At 32.0% G+C, this 14,312-nt stretch overlaps 1 long non-coding RNA gene across 1 annotated transcript; it reads right to left on the minus strand.

Moving 5' to 3' along the window:
• Positions 1 to 565: 565 nt before the first annotated feature.
• On the minus strand, positions 566 to 1,766 carry LOC150058944 (uncharacterized). Its single transcript, XR_016536572.1, has 2 exons — positions 1,623 to 1,766; positions 566 to 713 (listed from the first exon to the last, which is right to left on the minus strand). It is a non-coding gene; the product is annotated as an uncharacterized LOC150058944 (long non-coding RNA).
• Positions 1,767 to 14,312: the final 12,546 nt, after the last annotated feature.

Genomic DNA, 14,312 nt, shown 5'->3' on the forward strand with positions numbered 1-14,312 from the left:
AGGAAAGGGAGAAAACAAGGGGGACAAAAACATGAGAAGGGGTAACAAGGTTCAAGAAGTAATGTACCCATTACATGACAATTGTAACTGTAACCCTCTATACATTATCCCAATAATATAATACAATAAAAAAGAAAAATATATTTGTTGATCACTACACAAATTGAAAATTTCCTAGCCCAAACAATGTTGTTTTACTGTTTTGCTTTTTATCTAACCATGGATGACTGAAATGACAGAATTAGAAAGGCATGAATATTAAAAATGAATGAAATAAGAGCTATTGTTCACAGATGAATTGATACTATGCATGACAAATTCAGAAGAATGTTTAGAATTATTATTAGAAATAATAGAAAATAAATAGAAATAAATAGAAAAGAACTATATTGAAGCACATTGTGATTGAAATATTGAAATCCAAAATGAGCACACTAGAAATCACAGGACTTCTAAAGGAGAGTTTTGGTAAGATGAATTGATAGCTGTATACTCACCAGAATACATGTAGTCCATAGGCAATAGTATGGATTACTTAAAATAATAAAAGTAATAATGGTGATGATTAGTTTGACCACCAGTAATTCTTTATCTGGTGAACCGTCGTCCTTCAGTCACCTAGAGAAGCTGGTCATGATGATGAATGTATATACAATTCTAATGCTTGGGAGGTTGATGCAGACAGATCATGAGTCCTAGGTCAATCTTGGTTGCTAAACAAGGCAATATTACAAAACAAAAAGTAAAATTCTTAAAAATAATAAACTAAGGAGAAATTAAGGCATTCCCATAAAAAACAAGTATGAAGAGTTAAGGGAATTCATTCAAAAAAATAAAAAAAAAGAAAGGGCACTCACTGAAACTCAAAGACAGTAAGAAATGAAAACCAGTTACAAGTAGCAGTAATTGTATGGGTAAATATAAATATCTGCATCATTTCCCTTTCAGTCTATTGGCCTTTCTTTAAATCTAACTTATTTCAAATGCAAATACATAGGAATAACAAAACTATATTATTTGGCACAATATAAAAGGCATAATTTTTGACAGTAGCCATAAACAGAGGGTAATGGCAGCACAGGAACAAATTTTTTATTTTCCTTTTAAGGTAAATGGTCGTCATCTCAACTAGCTTGTTATTAGCAAATGCAGAAAAAGTATTGAAAACATGAGTGGGGGAAAAAACAACAAGCTATGACTTCTAGAAAGTAAACAGTTAAATGAACTACGTAGATCATTAATATTAGCTTTTTAAAATATAAATGAACTAAACAAAGAAAAAATGAAATTGAAGAGGTTCATTTCATAAAACATGAATATGATACCAGAGACTTATTGTAAAAGGAAAGTCACAAAATCATTTGTTTGATAGTTTATAAGTAAAATAATGGAAATAAATATTAAATGCAAGCAGTAACTGAAACAGAGTTGTATGGCTTTATTATTATTAAATGAATTTTAATTAAAATGTATAAGTGGGAAAGGATATTTTATATGGATAAATGAATTACTTTACAAAACATAAACTTAATAATGCATGTCTGGCATCAGAGCTGTAAATTATACTAAACAATTGACACTATTTGATATTTACTATCTTTTCCATTGCTGTGATAAAATACCTGTGATAGTCAACTTCAAATAAAGAAAGTTTTGATCTGTGATTTCAGAAGTCCTTGTCCAAGTTTCACTGATTCACTGCTTTTAAGTTTGTGACAAGCCATAACATCATGGCAAGAAGAACATAGCAGGACAAAATCTTTTTATTTCATAGTCCATAGAGGGAAACAGAGATGGGGGGAGGGGTCACAATATAATTTCAAGGACATACCTCACAAAGGCACCACAGAATGACCATTGTGACTTCAGCATATGAAGTTGCTAGTATTGGGGGGATACAGGTAGAATTTAAACTCTAAGCCAACACAGTTGGAGATAGTAGTATACTATTTTGGACACAAAGAAAACAATCAGAGGAAATGATTGTATCAAATCATTTAGGTCTACAAGATAAGTACTCAGCACACTTTACCAAATAGTAGTAGAATGAATATTGTTTTTATGGTGGATATAAACCATTTTAAAGGGTAGATCATTTCAAACACAAAATAATTCTTAAAACATTTTAAAGTTTGATATCACATGAAATATCTTTTTATTTACCACAATGAAAACTGATAGTTACTCAGTAGAAAAATGAAAATGAGAAAACCTTCAAAAGTGTGGCAAGTAAATATCACAGTCTTCAATAACCATCACCGTGAAGAAGGAAAAAACAAAAAAATTAGAAAATTCTTTGAAAATTACAAAAAAGTGAAAACACATTCCAAAAATATTTTGTTATATGGTTAAAGCTGAAGGAAATTTATAGCTGTGTTTGCCTATTTTAAAAAAGTATTGTTGGGGCTGGGGATTTAGCTCAGTGGAAGTGCCCTTGCCTGGTAAGTGGAAGTCACTGAGTTCGGTCCTCAACTCTAGGAAAAAAGCCAAAAGGCTATAAAAGAATTGCGTACGCAAGGCTATGGACATGGTATTGGAAATATAAACACAACTACATAGACATAAATATTTATGACTTGGGCCGGGAGTTTGGCCTAGTGGTTAAAGTGCTTGCCTAGCATGCATGAAGACCTGGGTTCGATTCCTCGGTACCACATACATAGAAAAAAAGCTGGAAGTGGTGCTGAGGCTCAAGTGGTAGAGCTCTAGCCTTGAGAAAGTCCAAGGACAGTGCTCAGGCCCTGAGCCCAAGCCCAGGACTGGCAAAAAAATATTTATGACTCTATAGACATAATGTTTTATTGCATAGATTAATATGTATCTATGACATAAAAACACTCAGCCTAATTTTAATTATGTTCTAAAATCTAAGTGCCAGTAATTGTATAGAGCCCCTTCTTGAATACTTGTTTGTTAAACATGTTATTTGAAATATGCTGTAAAAATCAATGTTAATAAATTCCTTAATAAAAAAGAACCTCAAATCAATATTCCTTCTATACAATTTAAGAAGTTAAAAATGGAAAACGTTAATTAAAAGTTAAAACTGGAAGCACATATTTTCTTTTTTTTGTTTTCCCCGTTTCCTATCCTATTTCAAATAAGGAAATTAGCATATATACAATAAAAGAGATAACAAGGTAAAATACTGTAATAATATGTGATAAGCAAGGGACAGCAAAAGAGATGAGAGATAACATAGTACATTAAGGACAACAATCACTCATTATATGGCTTTTGTTTCTATATCCTGAAGGTCCATTTATTTAGTATCATACTATATTGCCTTATGTATCTAGGTTTTGTTCTATTGTAAATCTCTGCTAGGAAAGCCCAAGGTTTCTACTGATTATGACAAATGAGGGAAACCATTGAGCCTATGTTCCTTTGAGTCTGGCTTACTTCATTTAATATGATTTTTTCTAAGTATTTCCATTTCCTTACAAATGGGTGATGTCATTCTTTCTGACAGCAGCATAGAATTCCATTGTGTATAAATACCACACCTTGTTGGTCCACTCATCAACTGAGGGGTATCTGGGTTGGTTCCATATCTTTGCTATGGTAAATAGGAAGCACATATTTTCATAATAATAAAAATGAAAATAATAAATGATAGAATATATCTTGAAAATCACAAATATTATTATCTTCAATATTGAATTGCTGAAGGTTTTTTTGGTTGTTTTTCTTTGTGTATGATGAGGAAGAAAGTTCTATCTTTGTTTTAACATCTTGGGGTAGCATGTTAGAGAAAATTCCTGGCAATGTAATTACTTAACAAATGCAACCAAACTACCACTCAACCTTAACAAAAAATACTTCTATTTGTGATGATGCAATCTCATGTGTGAAAGTGGTGTCAGAAGAATAATTAAGCTCAGCAAATGTGGAAGGTGTAAAATCAGGTTTAAGCATCATCTTTATTTCTACATGGTAGTGATGCTAGGAAAAATTTTCAATTTTCAGAACATTAAAGTGCTAAATTTACTAAGGAGGCATAGGGATTATTCATTAATAATGATAAAATTATAGTTGATAGAAGTTAATAGAAGATTTAGTCACCTAGAAAAATGTGTCTGTTCCTCATGTATTTGAAGGCATAATATGGAATTATAACTAAATGCAAATATAAGATAATAGATGAATAAGTAGGTAGATAACAGATGAATTGGTAGGTAAGTAGAAATACAGAATGAAGGTTAGTGAACAAATCATTAAACTTCTTGAAAGGAGAGACAGGAAGGTGATAGAATGGAACAAATCCAAAAGTAAGCTCTCATGTGAGCTCAGCTAATATTCAACAAGGATTTGAGAACTTTCCACAAGGGAAGTTTCAGTTTCTTCCTCAAATGTAACTGCACAAACTAGAACTTCACAGGAAAAATTCTAGTGAAACATTATATCACATATAAAAGTATATGAAAAGGACCCATCTTGTGCAATTAATGTTTTTATGTACTTCTCTTTTGTTGCCCTTTGGTTAATCTCATATTGCGACTATATCTGACTTTGTTACCTGGAATTTTGTATATACGTTTCTTTATTTGAAATAGCAAGGGGAAGGGGGGCGAACAAGATGATTGGGAGGGGGTGGGAGGAGGAAAACGGGGACAAAAATATGAGAAGGGGTATCAGTGTGTGAGAAGTAATGCACCTGCTATCTGGCAAATACACCAAAAATAAATTTTTAAAAAGAACTACATTTATGAACTAATGATTTGAATTAGGAACTAATTCTTTTTGAACTAATGATTTGAATTAGGAATAATAATCATATACAGCCAAAACCTGAAGCAGCTACAAAAATGTATATGAATTACGATTAATACAATATAAGAACTATTACAATAAAAAAATTTGAAAGAAAAAAAATAAAATGTAAGAACTTTTTCATAATAAAGCACTATGATGAGATTGAAAAGGAAGAATAGGGAAACAGTTTCTATATAATATATAAAAATTGATAGAAAATATAAAAAGCTCCTGTAGATTAGCAACAAAAAGCAAATGCATTTATAAAATGCTCAAAGGACTCAAAATGACATTTATCTGAGTGAGCAACAAAAGCAACCAAAATTCCAAGCTAAGTAAAATTATTATTAACAGATTAGTGACTAAACAAAATGAGGAACATATACATATGGAAGTAATATTTGGCATGCAAATGAAGAATTATTTCATGTGAAATATATGAAGAACCTTAAAAATCATATGGTAAATGAATTGAATTAACCACAACAGGACAGATATTTTGTATTCCAATTTATCAAATATTCAAAATGTGAAATTCAGAGGCACAAAATAGATTAGAAATTTCCAGGAGCAGAAAAGAAAATGATTATTCAATGGCTAGTGAATTTTTTCTAGGAGTTATTAGTAATTTTTAGAAGTGGATATTGGTAATATCCACACAGCATTATAAATGTTATTAGCACTATATTGTTTTGGGTGTAAAAATAATTATTGTGTGAAAATGTACCATATGTATTATACACAATATTTGAAAATAATAAAGTATAGGGGCCGGGAATTTGGCCTAGTGGTAGAGTGGTTGCCTAGCACGCACAAAGACCCCGGTTCGATTCCTCGGTACCACATACATAGAAAAAAAACTGGAAGTGGTGCTGAGGCTCAAGTGGTAGAGCTCTAGCCTTGAGAAAGACTAGGACAATGCTCAGGCCTTGAGCTCAAGGCCCAGGACTGGCAAAAAATAAACTACAGTCTCATTAAGTTTCACAAGTTATTTTTCTCAAGCTATTCAAAATTAAAAAGAAAATATTCATTTATTTTTGTTATAGTCCAGTTATTTTGAAAATATAATTGCACATATAACAAATTTATAAGCCTGCAACAGGACCTGATTTATACATTTCATTACAATTATTTTAAAAATATTATTCCACACTAAGCATGTCAATTTATGGCTGAATATGAGAGGCTAATTTTAAACTACTATTTTTAAAAAAAGGAAAGACAGACTAAATGTGTTGCATTTAGTTTTATAATAACAAAGATAACTTTTCAATTTCAGGACCAGTACTATCTCTAGGGTCACTTTTTCCATTGAGTTTCATATTCTCGTATTCTGGATTTGAACAGGGATTTTTCAATTGATTTTAAAAGGGTTGTGTACAGAGATATAGAGACTGTAAATAGGCCTGAAATCCCAAATAAAGAAGAATTGAGATTTAGGTGATTACCAAGCTGTTTTTCTGAGCTCATTCAGTTTGAGTATAATTTTTCATAATACATAAAGTCAAGCCTATATTTCTGAAATATAGTACTAATAGTTTCCTGCAAAATGATAAAAATGAAATATATATATATATATAGATAGATTACATATTGCCAATCCTGGGCCTTGAACTCAGGACCTGAGCACTGTCCTTGGGATTTCTCAAGGCTAGAGCTCTAGGACTTTAGCCACAGCACCATTTCTGTTTTTTTTTTTTTTTTTTTTATATGTAGTACCGAGGAATCAAACCCGGGTCTTCGTGCATGCTAGGCAAGCACTCTACCACTAGGCCAAACTCCCAGCTCCAAAATGCAAAATATATTTTAAAGGGAAAATTGGGTTAAGTCTAGTGGTTATTAAGATACTAAGAACTTTCTCTATAAATCTTTTAAAGAATTAATCTCATACATTAATTAAATGCTCAAAGTGTTTATAGATACCTTTTAATATAATCACCTATGTAATTGCTAAAAAGTCTAAGAAATAAGCTATATGAGCAATATGTAAAGAGTTAGTATGATTTTTATGTGCATTCACATTCATATTTATCTAAGTTTTAAACTGCTATTAATGTAATCTATTGCTACAATATTTTACATTGTTTTTATTTGCTTAAGCTTTAAATAGCATTCACTATAAGTTTCATTATTATTTATGCTGTTATCAGTATACTTATTAAATATTTGGCTAACGTGGTTTATCCTTTACTTACAATTCAGCTCTTGCATATCATATTATTTAAAAAAACTGCTGACTTTATAAGAAATCATGGGCCCATGAGAACACAGCTTTTACTTCATAATTGACATGGATCCAAAGTTTTAAATAATTAGTTACTAAGCACAATAATGTGTAGTTAAAGTCTTGAGTTTTACAAAGCAGTTGTGCTTTGAAATTTCTAGATACATTCTGGAAATAAATCATTTTAACAACTTTGAGTTGAAAATATTTATCCAATATTTTTCTTTGTACTTACATTCTCCTAAGAATATTATTCATAGACACAAAGCTGTTAATAGAGATGAGTTCCTATCTATTAGGTTATTTTTGGTGAATTATGCATTTGTTGCTAAATAAGAAATTTTTAGGGGCCGGGAGTTTGGCCTAGTGGTTAAAGTGCTTGCCTAGCATGCATGAAGTCCCGGGTTCGATTCCTCGGTACCACATACATAGAAAAAAGTCAGAAGTGGTGCTGAGGCTCAAGTGGTAGAGCTCTAGCCTTGAGAAAGTCCAAGGACAGTGCTCAGGCCCTGAGCTCAAGCCCAGGACTGGCAAAAAAAAAAAAAGAAATTTTTAATCAGCCACTCATAAACAACACAGGAATATTCTTTGTGTTTTCTAACATTTTCATATTTTTACGTTTTATATTTAAGAAGGATTCTTAGGCACTAGTTAAAACTCATTGGACCACATATCCGTGGTTCTATCTGAACTCCATTTATTCAGCTGTTTGTGGTTTTGCCTTGGATATATTTTGATAAATTTTTCTTTAATAAATATTGAAATACAGTATTACCAGCATTTTTGGGCTAAACATTTATTCCTTTTTCATTATCATATGAGTTGGAGCAAAGATTTGACAGTTTTTACAACAATATCACTTTTACTAGAATGCATTTATCCTATTGGTGTATTTGAAGAGAACTGAAATGGTAGCAAAAATGGATTTTGTTAATTTTGAAAGCAGTAGTGTTGAAAGCTTATTTAGAATTTTAATTTTGTTTTTATTCATGGTACCTTTTTTCTAGCTGAAATCTAGAGGTTGTGAACATAGTCATCAAATTCATCTCTATCTCATATTTATGAATCTATAAAATGAATAGCTTTCTTTTTTTTTTTTGCCAGTCCTGGGCTTGAGCTCAGGGCCTGAGCACTGTCCTTGGACTTTCTCAAGGCTAGAGCTCTACCACTTGAGCCTCAGCACCACTTCCGGCTTTTTTCTATGTATGTGGTAGCGAGGAATCGAACCTAGGTCCTCATGCATGCTAGGCAAGCACCTTAACCACTAGGCCAAACTCCCGGCCCCAAATGAATAGCTTTCTTGTAATATTAAATTTCTAATTGTTCTGTGTGAACAAACTTTCAATTTGTTTGTGTGTTTGTGTTGGTCCTGGGGATTGAACACAGGGCCTGAGAACTGTCTCTGAGCACTTTTGCCCAGGTACAATATGGGCTGAGATTAGAAAGACCATCTTGTTTACAGTTCATAGATCATATTATGAGAGAAACTCAGCTCTGTGGTTATGTGGCTATATACATTTGTGTGTGTGTGTGTGTGTGTGTGACCGAGAAAGTTAATTCTTTAAATTTCTATTTTCTCATTTGTGTTATAATAAATTCTATGGAACACTTTGCCTCTAATTTGATTTTTCATTTTCATCTAACATTTCTTAAACTATTCACAATTGAGTGCATAAAAATCATGTAACTATGTTAGATTGTACAGTTGGAACTTTGGTTAATGCTTTGAGATTTTGTGTTAATGTTCAACATTAGATTAATAATTTACTACAGCTCATGATGATACAAACCTAGTAACTATAAAATCAAGGCTTTTTAATCATAAACTTTATTTCCTCCCATTTTAGCAGTATGCTATATATACTGCTCTGATATAAAAATAATTTGTATAATCATTAAAACTAGTAGGTATAAGCTATATTACTTAGATTTACACTAAACATTTTAATGATCTCATTGTGTTTCTATACATACAATTCCTGAGTCTAAATCAATGCAATATGCTCAAACTAGGATGTCAAAGATTCTTGCATTGAACATATATTTTAATATATTAGCTATTGCCTAACAAATAGAAATACTAGATTCTAGATTCAGACATTAATAGAAATGCAAATCAATTGCTTAAGTAGCTAAGTACTTGTTCTTGAGAAAATATCATCTATGAAATTAAAAACTTGTCTTTTTCTAATGTTTTAGATGGTTCATATGTATACATATACATGTATATATAAGATATCTAAATATACTTGTATAATTTTGTATAACATTTTGTATAATATTTTGTATATATTGTATATATAACAAGATACATTTTTATATTAGGAATTAGATAGCCTTATAAAATTTTTAGTAAATTTATCAGCATGGTAATTTGATTGTGTATTTCTATGTATACATATTTTACCTGAACTTTATCCTTACTAAACAGTCTAGGAACTCAGTGCCATTCACATTGTCTTCAACTCCCTAAAGTTATAATAGAAAGTACATAAACTTAAGTTATTGTATTTATTCACACGAAGATTCCTCAGAAATTGCCATAATATCATGTGTGAACAAGTAAGTGTCTTTTCTCTCTGGTGTACATGGTTCATGATTTGAGGTTATAAATTACTAGGTTGGCAGTTCTAGGAGTCAATAAAATGGAGCCATTAAGACCGCAGTTACCACAAATTATGGGATACTAACACCCTTGAAAGAAGAATGAACTTAGAGGAATAAATTTTATTTACTTTGGTTGAAAATGTCCAGTAAATGTTTCTATAGAATATTAGGACTCCGTACTCATGTGAACTGCTTGTTCCAAGGAGGATATATGTTGGAACGGAAGAGCAGATAATGTGGAATTTTCCATTTCCTACTTATATCCCTGAACTTGTGTCTTCCTTGTGGATTACATAATCTAGATAGGCAGAAGCAGGTAATGATCCGAAAAAAATTTAGAATACTATGATTGATAAAAATTGTTTTAAAAATACTAACACATTAAAACACTGCCATATTTTATTGCGCCCAAGGACAGTTCTCAGGACCTGAGTTCAAGCCATAGGACTGGAAAAAAAATTAAAAAATTTAAAAAAATAAATAAAGACAAAGAAAAGAAAAGTAGAATCTAGGAACAATTCAGTTCAGTCATGTATATTAATGTTACATTTTATTATATATTTTAAAAATGTACCACAAAAGAAAATATGAAGTAAAAACATAAGAAACATTATACATTTTACAATGGATGGCAATTAATGGTAATTATCATGGTAGCTTTCATTTCAAGGTAACTCTAATACTCAATGAAACCAATTTAAGAAATAAGCAGTCTGTCTATAGACATGTTTTATTACATTGATTAATACATATCTATGATATACAAATCCTTAGCCTAATTTTGATTATGTTCTAAAAATTAAATGCCTATGATTGTATATAGAGATTCCCTTCTTGAATACTTGTTTGTTAAACATGTCATTTGAAATATAATGTAAAAATCAATGTTAATAAATTCTTTAATAAAAAATAAATAAACAGTCTGGTTTACAATATACTAGTAGTTTAGAAAAGCATTTCAATAGTAAACTTAGAGAATATTTCCAAGATATTCTTAGAGAATATCTTAAAATTTATATAAATTCAACATCATATGACAAAATGTACAAGTAGATATCAGATTCTTATGTTGGGATTGGGGGAAATATGGTCATTTTTAACGTAATTTCTTAACGTAATTTTTTTCCAAGCTCTTCCATTTTGTTGCAAGTGACACAATATTATTCTTTAATGAATGGATAAATAAAATTCGCGCGTGTGTGTGTGTGTGTGTGTGTGTGTGTTTGTGTGTGATCCAGTCATCCATCGAGGGACATGAAGAATGATTCTATACTTTGGCTGTGTTGAATGTTGCTGTGATCTGGTTGTGTAGTTCAATCTACTGTATCCAAGTTTGTAATCATAGAGGCTGCCTAACAAATGGCACTCATGAAGCAAAAATTTATTATCTGAATATATGTTACAATATATAACTTGCAAAATATTTACTTATTTAAGTATTCACTTATGAATATATGAATAAATATGTATATCTATCACAAGAGTTGACAATATTCATATTGCAATATTTTCAGAAATTTCTGCTTTCTGTTTTGCTGTCACTTATTTTTTTCATATATTTTTATTGTAATTAATAGAAGGGTTACATTATATTCACCAGATAGAAGGTGCATTGCTTCACAAACATTGATACCTTTTCTCATGTTTTGGTCCCCATTTCCCTCCCCCCACCCCTGCCCTTCATCTTGTTTTCCTCCCTTACCTATCCTATTTCTTTTTTTTCATATATTTTTATTGCAATTAATAGAAGGGTTACATGATATTTGCCAGATATTTACCAGAAGGGATACATGATATTGCCCCTCATCTTGTTTTCCCATAAAGGTATGCATTTTAAAAATGAATGACATGCTGATATCTGTTGCATATTAAATTATGCTTAATTGCTTGACTTACATATAAATTATACTATATTATTCATAATAACATATTAATTATATTAATGACAAAATAATTCTATTGGGTCCCTTTGTAATGAATGTGAATCCTACAGGTAAAAGTCCCATTTTATTTTTTTACAAAGATTATCAAGGGGCTATGTGAACAACTTCATAGATTCTATTCCTTTGGGGTTAGCTAAACAAGAATTCTGAATCACTATGGTATCTGTAGTGTAAAAGAAACTTCCAAGAGACTCTAGTAATGGCAATGTAAGCTTCCATAGTTCAGGGAATATTGCCCGCATCAATTATAATTTGAAGTCTCTTTCCTAGAAAGTTGTCTGATCAAATATGCTAGAATTTTCTAACCAAAGTTCCAGAATCCCCTGCTTGATTTAAATGGGACATTAGCCCTCAGCTCTGAATGAGAAAGCATTGCCAGTTCTTGGGTTTGAATCTTTAAGTTCAAGGGCAGAATTGATCCCTTTCATGGGAAATGGAATGACTTCTTTATAACTCTGAATATTAATCTTTCATTTAGCTCTCTGATTTGTGAGAGAGACAATTATGTATATAGAGATAGATAGATATAGATATCTATATGAAAGTTAATTAGATGATAAAATATTTCCAGAAGGACAGTAGCTCCACAATAAAGTGGTTCATAGAAACCAGGTTAAGAATGTGGATGCTGTTCTCCAAATTACTCTCACTTTATTAACAGAAAATACAAGGATTTTCAATCCCATGGCATTTGAAATGACCAAAAATAAAATTAAACCTCCTCATGTAAAAGTACATCTAAGCAAGGTACCAATTACTCAAGAATGTAATCCTAGCTCATCAAGACGCTGAAATTTTGAAGATTGTAGTTTGAAGTGAACTCTGGGTAGGAATATCCCTGAGATTCTTTTTTTTCCCCAGTCCTGGGGCTTGCACTCAGGGCCTGAGCACTGACTGTCTTTGGGCATTTTTCCCCTCGAGGCTAAAGTTCTGCCACTTGAGCCACAGCACCACTTTAAGCTTTTTTTCTATGTATATGGTACTGAGGAATCAAACCCAGGTCTTTGTGCAAGCTAGGCAAGCACTCTACCACTAGGCCAAACTCCCTGTCCTATATCTGAGATTCTTATTTCCAATTAATCACCAAGCGGACAGTGGTGAAACTGTGGCACAAGTGATAGTTTGCTAGCCTTGATCATAAAAGTTTATTGATAGTGACATTGGTGAGGCCCTGGGTTCAAAACCTAGGTGCAAAACCAAAACAAACAAAAAAAACAAGCTTTGTGATTGTTGTTCCCAATGTACTAGTGCATTTTTCCCCTTATGGTTAATCTTATGTGGTTATGACTGACTTGGTTATCTGGTGCATCATCTATACATTCATTTATTTATTTGAAATATGGAAGGGAAGAGGGGAAAACAAGATGACTGGGAGGGGGTGAGTGGAGGTAAAGTGGGACAAAAACATGAGAAGGTGTATCAATGTTTGGGAAGTAATGCACCAACTACCTGACAAATGTAACTGTAATCCTTCTATACATTACATCAACAATAAAATTTTTAAAGAGAAGAAAATACCCTAAGTCATAAGGATGTGATAAGAGTAAATATGGCAGTAAAAATCATATGGGTTTTTAGTGTGGCCTCCTGAGACAGTGGCTGCTGCTTTTTCCCATCACGCCCTGCATACTCTGAAGCATCATGGCTGAAGACTCAGAGACTGTGATTCTCTTACCAGAATCATCATACTAGTTTCCCACAATGCAAATAGTGAGGGAGCATTTGATATTGAAGTTTGCTTTTGATTAAATTATAAGCAAGACTGAGTTATTGGTTCCATGTTGCTGATTTGGCAGCATCTAAGTTGTTGTGCATACTCAGTTTCTGGTCTGTGCTTCAAAAAGCCTAATTTTGTATATTTGAACATGTGAGCAGAATTACAGTAAAGGGTAAAGCTAATGTACTTGTCCAGATTTTGTCTTTACCATTTCAGATACACATAAATGGCCATGTTACTCAACATGCTATTCAAAGTTTCTCATTTTTTAGGCACAACTTTGATAATAATAAAAATTGTGCTTATGTAGAAGTAACTCAGTGCAACTCAATCTTAAGAATTGTATATTAATCTTTTAAACAGCTATCTCAAAATATGTTGTGCCAATCCTATGTTTTAAATAGGCATATGAGCATCATTATTTATTACTCTCTAAAGCTCTTAAATGCATAAATGTGAAGTAAGAATTCATTTGCCACCATCAACAAACACAACAACTCTATTTCTGTTTTAGTTTTTCTTTGTTTTAAATTTTGTATATGGGTACATGTATGTGCTGGTACCTGTACTTGAAATCAGGGGGTCTCACTATGGCTTGGCATGCTTGTTTATGGCTGCCACTCTAACTTGAGCTATATAGCTAGTCCAACATTTGCAGCTTAATTGGAGATGGCAGCTCATGAACTTTTTGTTCCTTGGTAAGCTTCAAAATGTAATCCTTTAGATCTCAGTCTCTTATGTAGCTAAGATGATAGGCTTCAGCCATCAGCCTTGTATAAAAAGAACTTACAGAGGAAAAATAGAAGCATTGATGTCCAGTGTTTAAATGGTCACACGAAGAGGGAAAGAGCAACCTAATTATTATAGGAGGAGTAATACGGTCTCTGGAATCCTGTTTCATTTTGAATATGAAATGGTCACTATAGCCTCATGTACTAACCAGGTCACGGTTGGTGGTGTGTTCTGGAATGCTTGGAAGCTGTAGAAATAAGCTCAGTGGGAAAAAGATAACTGGAGGTTATCTTTGGGGATCTTTTATTTCAGTCCCTTTGTGTCTTTCTCTACT

The sequence above is a fragment of the Megascapheus bottae genome, chromosome 9 (genome assembly GCF_031878675.1).
Source record: "Megascapheus bottae isolate mThoBot1 chromosome 9, mThoBot2.hap1, whole genome shotgun sequence".
Taxonomy (NCBI): Eukaryota; Metazoa; Chordata; class Mammalia; order Rodentia; family Geomyidae; genus Megascapheus; species Megascapheus bottae.